Here is a 7,540-nt window from a genome sequence, read left to right on the forward strand (position 1 = left end):
CTACCAATTAGCTGTTGGTGATTAGTACTAATTAATTATTAATGCGAATGCATTGTATGGCTCATGAGGCGGAAAATGCGGCGTAGGCGGCGTTGGCGGGACGACACGATGGTCTAAAAAGTCAAAGGAGCCCAAGTAAGCCAACTGAGGTAGTTGATGACGTTAATTAAGGCAGAGCGAATTAAGGGGAAGTTAAGGCACAGTTAATTAAGATAGAGTTAATTAAGGCACTCGAAGCCATGACTATTGGTGGAAGTCGAACCCACGACCGTTGCTGTTAATTAAGGTGGACTTAATTAAGATAGAGTGCAGGCAGTCACAGAAGTTTGAAAACTGAACCTAGTCTAGTAAGGTTGCCATAACGTGTACCGAAGAGTAATCACAAGGGTCGAGACTACGCGGCGCACATGTCACATCCCTTGACTCGTGGCACGATACGATGCTGTTGATGATGATGATTTATTGGCATTCCATTTGAAACGAGACGGTGACAAATAGTCACCTAGCCTGCTTGAGTTAAGCAGCTCCCACTTCATACAACTGCTTCATGTCGGGGCACATGGTGGCATATAGCGCAACTGCAATGCAAAGTTTGCACGCCTACATTACAGTCTCTTAGGCGAAACGTCAAATTTGCGTCACGTTACGAAAGGAAATCGGGGCCATCAGCGCCATTTTGTAAGCGTCGCGCCTACGTCACGCCTCGAAGAAAATGGCGGAATGTCCAGAATAGCGGCTCTGCGCCGCTGCGACGCCAACTTTACGGGCGTGCCGCCGACTCGTCGTTTCCGTCAGTGGGATCGGCATTGCAATCAGCGGACCGTCGAGCGTGCGTTCCAATTATCGGCTCCAGATTGCAGGTACGTTATTCGGCGATATAACGTCAACGGCCTTAGTGAAGTGATACGAAACACATCATATTGAGACTTGTATTCCAGTATGACGGGGTGCAGCGCACCAAACTGCACAAACCGCACGGAAGGGGGCAACGCTTTTTATGCGGTGTCGAGCGGACGGACAGACGTGCGCCGGCAACTGGTATGGCTACTGCGTATGGACAGAGACGGCGTGCTCCGAAAGGGACCAGGATATACGAGGTGTGCTCGCGTTGTTTACACGTAAAGCAACATTTTTCTCGTGTAACACCCATGTTAACGCCTGGCATGAGAGGTTGTTCACTTGTAAGATTTTTGGCGTGTACGTGCAGCGCGACCACGGTGTAAGCACGACACAGAAGCGCGGCAGAAAGAATGAACGATACCTCTGTATCGCGCTGCACATATACGCCAAGAATGTTACCAATTCGCCCAGCTCGCTGTGTTGCTTGTACGATTGTTCTGGCTATGCGGGTCCTAGAACAGTGTGTTCAAAACAGAGTAAACACTAGCAGATACAATTTGCCCGCTGCACCCTGGTTTTTCTCTGCACTGCTTTTTTTTATCAGCGTTTTGAGTTTCCAGGTAACGTTGGTTGATGTGTTAGTGCCCATTGTTTTGTATTAAGCGAGAACCTCGCGCGCTCCCGCTTATGAGACAGCTTCAGCATTTACCACCCGCAATATCTTGCTTGTTGAATCGGCGTTGGCTGAAATGAGGAATGTAAAATTCTGACTGTATGTTTAATAAGCGCTGTGTTATAGTAAACTGACCTTAAGGTGGCTTCCCACTCCGGCGGCACGATCCCTCCGTTTTCACTACTTTTGGAGCAACCGTGGCGACTCTTCTACTTGGGATATAAAGCCTGGGACTCTTCTACTTGGGAAAAAAGCTTAATTCTTGTGCATTCGAACTATGTATAATATAAAGAAATTGAATAATGTAATCTAGAAATAAATGTTCAAGATCCATGGTTTTTGCGAACTGTGTCTCAGTTGTGACCATATTTAGAAGACACTACCGCATTTACTGCATTTCTGCTTGCTCTGTAGCTTTAGGACATATTTATCTATTTTCTAGACGCAGCAAAATAATGTTGAATTTTTACTTTTTGGATAATTTGCTTTTGAAGATTGCCAAATAACGCAGACTTCTGTTGTAAACAGCCCGGCAACTACACGCTCAAGGAAGCTAAATTATGGATAAATTAGAGTTCAAGGAATTTTCATTTAGGACGCAAAATTTCATTCATGTATCTGTATTAGTTTTAAACCGCAGCTTCGTAGCTTTAGTACCTTCCCGCAAAAATGGGCAAAAGTAGGACCAGAATTCTAAATATTGCTTAATTTCGGTCGCATTATTAGGGAAACTAATAAATTTACATGAATGAAATTTTGTGTCCTGCTTCCATCAGCCATTGGTCATCCATTCCTTTGTACGAAATAAATTTGATCTAGAAGCTCCTGCATCTTGAATCTTTTTCTACTTGCAGATTTGCTGCTACGAAGAAGCTGTTTAGTCTGCGGTATTAATGAAGCATAAAAATAGGCTTTGCATAAAATGTGCGCATGTGAACATTTGAAATGCGTTTAAGTCTACGTGTATGCACCACATATATCGAAAACGTGCAGCTGCTGTGAACGACGGTTAGTTATAAATGACGCTCTGTTAAGGGTCACTGACATAACTGCAGGCACAATAGTTATCTTGGCGTCGATGATTAATCAGCTGGTTTGGGCAGCCAAAATGCGCTCACATAATTGTCTACCTTACGTGTGTGAAGTTTTTTCTTTGCAATGCCTGTCTTTGGCGAGGAGACGCTGGAACACATTCTATGTGTTCACTGTGCTGTGGGTCCCGATTCGATCAGCAATCAGATGCTGACAAAATTAATGTGCCATCCGAACGAAGCCGAGCTCTTCTGGTCATATTTGATCACGTCTGGAGCACAGGAGAGATCCCAGAGGCGTGGAAGATAGCATGGGTGGTGCCAGTACTCAAATCCGGAAAGGATCCTGCGAACCTCGCCTCATATCGGCCAGTATCGCTAACATCATGCGTATCAAAGTTGGTGGAAAGACTAATATGTACGAGGTTAACATGGTATCTTGAGCAAGGAAATAGACTGCCATTGTGTATGACCGGATTTCTTCCACGGTTGATTGCCCTGGACAGTGTCTTGGATTTACTAAGCCATATCGAGCACCATCGCGCAGACGGCCTTTCCACACTCGCCATCTTTATGGACGTTGCCAAGGCATACGACTGTGTGCTTCATACAGGCATCATCAGCGGACTCCGAACCATGGGCGTCTCGGGAAATGCTCTTCGATTCATCCATGAATTTCTAAGAGATCAATGTGTCCAAGTTAAGCTCGGAAGTATCATCAGTGATAAGCGACGAATTTCCCTCGGCGTCCCACAAGGAAGTGTCCTATCTCCCTTGCTTCTTAACGTTGCCAAGGCCAGCCTTCCATATGCGCTGAAAGTAGGTCGGACGGCAGTTAAAATGTCCATCTAATCTACGCTGAGGACATCTGCATTTGGATCTCGGGGTACCAACACAAACGGTTGGCCCGGATAGCCCAGGGCGCAATCTCCACCATCAAACGCCACTTATCGACGCTTGACCTATCTTTATCAGCGGAAAAATCTGCCTTCATGCTTTTCCCGGGAGTGAGACGCAAGTCAACACGCCTGACGCTGAATATCAGCGGACATTCAATTCTTCGTGCAACTCATGTTCGATTCCTGGGCGTCACCATCGACAGCAAGCTACTATGGCGTCGTGCGGTCGAAAGTGTTGTGGCTGCATCAGTGCAAAGAGTCAACGCACTTCGTCGATTGGCAGGTGTACGTTGGGGAAACAATACTACGTCCATGCTTAAACTGAATGCTGCACTGACAAAAAGCCGCGTTCTCTATCAGCTCCCTCTGATATCACCATCATCGAGTCAGTTCGAGCGCTTGGAGGCAGTGCACAGAAAGGGACTTCGCTTGGCGATGGGAGTTCCACGGGCGGCTTCAAACAAGAAAGTCACTTATGAGGCAGAGTCTCTTCCACTCCGCCTCTTGGCATCTCAAGCGTTGCTGACGCAGCTATTAAGGCTGGGCGAGTCCCGCGCAGGCACGGCACTTCTCCGGCGGCTAAGAGCAAGAAATCGCTCACATTTCCATGCGGCGCTGAACACTTAACAATTTTTAGGATTGGAATGGCCTAAACCAAGTCGCCTTGACCCACCAAGGTTTTTTTTTTTTTTTGGACGTTACCTGCAGCCTCAGTGTACCCCATCTACCGGCGACACGCACCATTTCAACTGCAGAAGCAAAGTTTATTGTGCTGGACTACTTGAGCACAGCGTTTCAAAGCCACCTACAAGTGTACACAGACGGTTCGGTGTGCGCACAAACAGATAGCTGTGCAGCGGCATTCTGCATACCATGCCTTGATGCGTCATGGTCTGGCCGACTGGATCGCGTAGTTTCCTCTGCAACAGTAGAAAGCGCCGCAATCACCGCGGCTTTGCGGAAACTATGGGCCTTTTCTGCACGAGATGTCGTGGTGATGACGGATTCCAAGTCAGCGTTACAGAGATTACATCGTGGCCTACCTCAAGAGGAATTTACAAGGCAATCTCTGGCACTGATATAACGATCTAACGAGCAAAGTATTTAACATAAGGTTTCAGTGTATACCATCACACATAGGAATTGATGGAAACGAGAAAGCCGACGCCCTTGCACGCCTAGCGCTGACATGTGTCCCAAAAGTGAAAGCTCCAAAAGCTTTTCAGAACCCCAAGGGTGCAATCCGCCTTCACTTTAGGGAGATCCACAAGAATCCCCACGAAGCCTGTGTGAATCATGGATTTACCCGCGAAGAAGCGACGCTTTTATACCGCATCAGGACGGACTCCGCGTACACCCCAGCTTGGTTATTCAAGACTGGGCTTCGCGCTTCCCCACTCTGTGCTTTCTGTGGTGACATTGGTGACATCGAACATTTCATTCGGCTATGCCCGCAGTTTGACACAGAAAGAAAAGCGATGGTCGACAGCCTACAAGAGAGCGGTCTTGCACACAGGACCTTTGAAGACGTTGTTTTCCCCGGAGAACCCGCGGCAATCAGGAAGAGAGCGCAACGACTGCTGATAGCCTTCCTGCGAGACACGGGGCTCATCGACACCTAGTGACACAGCCCTGATCTCAACTCGAAGGAGGATCAGGTGGAACAATTGCCGGCTATGTATGCCAGGCTAACCCCGCCTGCTTCGACTTCACCACCACCCATATTCTATGCGACTGTCCTTAATATAATGTTCAGAGACAGTCCCTGGCGTCCGTGGTAGTGCGCCTTGACAATAGACCAATGTCAGTTTAAACGGTTCACATGTCGACAAAAGACATAGCAGCTGAAGGCAATGAAGGGACTGCTTAAGGTTTTGAAGGAAACGGGCTTGGACAAGCGGCTGTGACAGTGATGTCACGTACCACGCAAGAGTGACGGACTGACTGACAATGTGTGTGCCGTGCTATGTGCTCTCTCTCTTCTCCATCTTTCATTCTCCCCCATCCCGCTCCAATGTGTAAGGTAGCAGACCGGTTGTGCTAAACTGGTTAACCTCCCTGCCTTTCCTTCTCCACTCTTTCCTTCCATCTTTAAACACCCTTTAAAGACTTTCTTGCTTTCCGGCCTCGGCGAGAAAACTTCATATTGACACGTGTACATGTTTATCTTTCACCGGTGAAATCCACCAGATGTCACGTAGTAGTGCCGCTGAAGAAAACAGTCGTAAAACTGTGCATGACGAAACTGATTCTTTATTGGGCGAACATGTGCCCACAAAAGCAAGCTACACTCGAAGCACAACGATAGCGGCGAACACAGACGGCGATCGTCAAAATCTGATCAGCGGCGAAACGCGTCAGCTTTTATACATGAGTCATCGAAGGTTCCATATTAATCCGTGGTGCCCGCGTGTCTTCCAGAAAGTATTAGACCATTCGCGTTGATCATACAATCAGATTACATAAGCGTCGGTGACAACAGACAACGGATAGAAGCATCGATAAAGTTCGAGAAACGTCCAATACATACAGGTGCGTCCTGTGCCTAGCGATAACGTTTAACATTTGTCAGCCTGTGAAAAGCGGTCATCAGTGAAAACATGTACACGTGTCAATATGCATGCTGAAAGACATTGCACCGCTTTTTGTTGCAAGGTAAATTAGCGCTCTTTTTACGTCCCTGACGATGGCATGGATGGATGCAAAACTTTAATGAAAGTTCTGGGGTACGCGACTCAGCGCGCAGCGGGCCGCTCCCACGTTGGGACAGTCAGGCCATGCCCGACCGCCGCATCGTGGGCCCTCTGCACAGCCCATATAGTCGCGCCTCGGCATCGGGGCTCTTGATAGCGGAGAGCCACTTGTCCTCATTGATTTGTTCCGTGCCTCGCAACGACGGGCAACGCCAGAGCATATGGTCTAAGCTAGCGAAGTCATTGCAGTGCCTGCAAGAACTACTGGCATAAGTGTCGGGATAAAGCTTGTGTAATAAAGCCGGGCTAGGATACGAGCCTGTTTGCAATAATCTGAGGGTCAATGCCTGCGCTCTATTTAACTTCTTGTGAGGAAGGGGAAAGTCTCTCCTGCCGAGATAAAAATGCTGCGTAATTTCGTTATATGTGGTCGGTCGATCTCTGTTCTCCACCAGTGCGGACCGGCGGGGGAGTTCTCCATGGTCGCGGAAAGCGAAACCTCGCGCCTTGGAGTGGGCCAGCTAGGTTAGAGGTTTGTGGGGCCTCCCATGATGGATCCCATGTGATCGGGGAACCACGTGAGAGTGTGGGTGGCGATGCTTTTGCCCGTCGAGGATGCGACAAGCTTCCTTACACACGGCGCCAACGCTGAAGGCGCGGATGGCTACCCTGGAGTCGCTGAAGATATTGCCATGTTTGTCGTCCAGGAGGGCCAAGGCTATGGCCACTTGCTCGACCGCACACGACGACCTGATTCTTACCGAAGCGGCGTTAACGGTCGAACCCGTGTGGTTGATTGACACTATTGTGAAATTGTTGCTGTTGCCATACTGGGCCGCGTCAACGAAGCAGCTGCCGCCAGCTAGGGAGTTCTGTCGTCCTAAAGCCCCTATATATCGCCCGGCGCAGGAGCGCCACCGCCCTGGCCTTCCTTCTTTCCACGTTGCGCTGGGGATGTATATTGCGCGGGCGGGGGATATGATGAAATAAGCTGCGCGATTTTGAATGCTTTCAACTTCGTGGATTAGTGTAATGTGACTATGGGGTCTCAGATAAAAGGAGGAGTATGTGAGTTTAGAGCGAACTAGGTTTTTATACAGTGTCAATTTGAGCGAGGTAGGCTCAGTGTTGAAGTTGCGGCGCAAGTATTCAAGCATGCGGCTAGCGTTGTTAGTAACTTACTTCTATGTCAGTATGCCACGGCAGGGTGTTGCTAATGTGAGGGCCAAGGTGACAGGAGAATTAGGAACGCCGTATGAGCTGTGTTAGTTTCCGAACAATGAGTTACTCACATAATCCACATTTGGCCGGGGCTAATTGTCACGTTGTCCGTTGTCATTAAAATAAATTATGGGGTTTTACGTGCCAAAACCAGTTCTGATTATGAGGCATGCCGTGGTGGGG

The sequence above is a fragment of the Dermacentor silvarum genome, chromosome 2 (assembly GCF_013339745.2).
Source record: "Dermacentor silvarum isolate Dsil-2018 chromosome 2, BIME_Dsil_1.4, whole genome shotgun sequence".
Lineage (NCBI taxonomy): Eukaryota > Metazoa > Arthropoda > Arachnida > Ixodida > Ixodidae > Dermacentor > Dermacentor silvarum.